Genomic DNA, 380 nt, shown 5'->3' on the forward strand with positions numbered 1-380 from the left:
GCCTGCGCGCCCGTTGGGGCTGCTGCGGCGCTCGCTGCTGCCTCAGCCTGGGAACACGTCGATTGTGCTTGCGCGTCCGCGCCGCACGCGCTGGCGAGCTGCCCGCAGATGAAAGAGGTGATCACGGCGATGTTGTCCGCGGAGCCTGCAGTAATGGGAGATCAGAGAGAAGGGAAAAGGTGAGAAGGGAGGAGCATGCCGTGGTTATAGGAAGTCAGGTTGGTGGGCTGGAACGACGTCTCCGTCCGTCCGTTGAAGCCCGCACCAAACTCGATTTCGGGGACTGAGCACGAGCCAAAATTCCCGATGTCAGACGACGCCGAGGCCGAAGTGGCGGGCCCGCTGGATGAGGCGGCGGTGGATGTAACGGTCGGGGCAGC

Source organism: Fibroporia radiculosa (assembly GCF_000313525.1).
Source record: "Fibroporia radiculosa TFFH 294 genomic supercontigs, scaffold13136, whole genome shotgun sequence".
Lineage (NCBI taxonomy): Eukaryota > Fungi > Basidiomycota > Agaricomycetes > Polyporales > Fibroporiaceae > Fibroporia > Fibroporia radiculosa.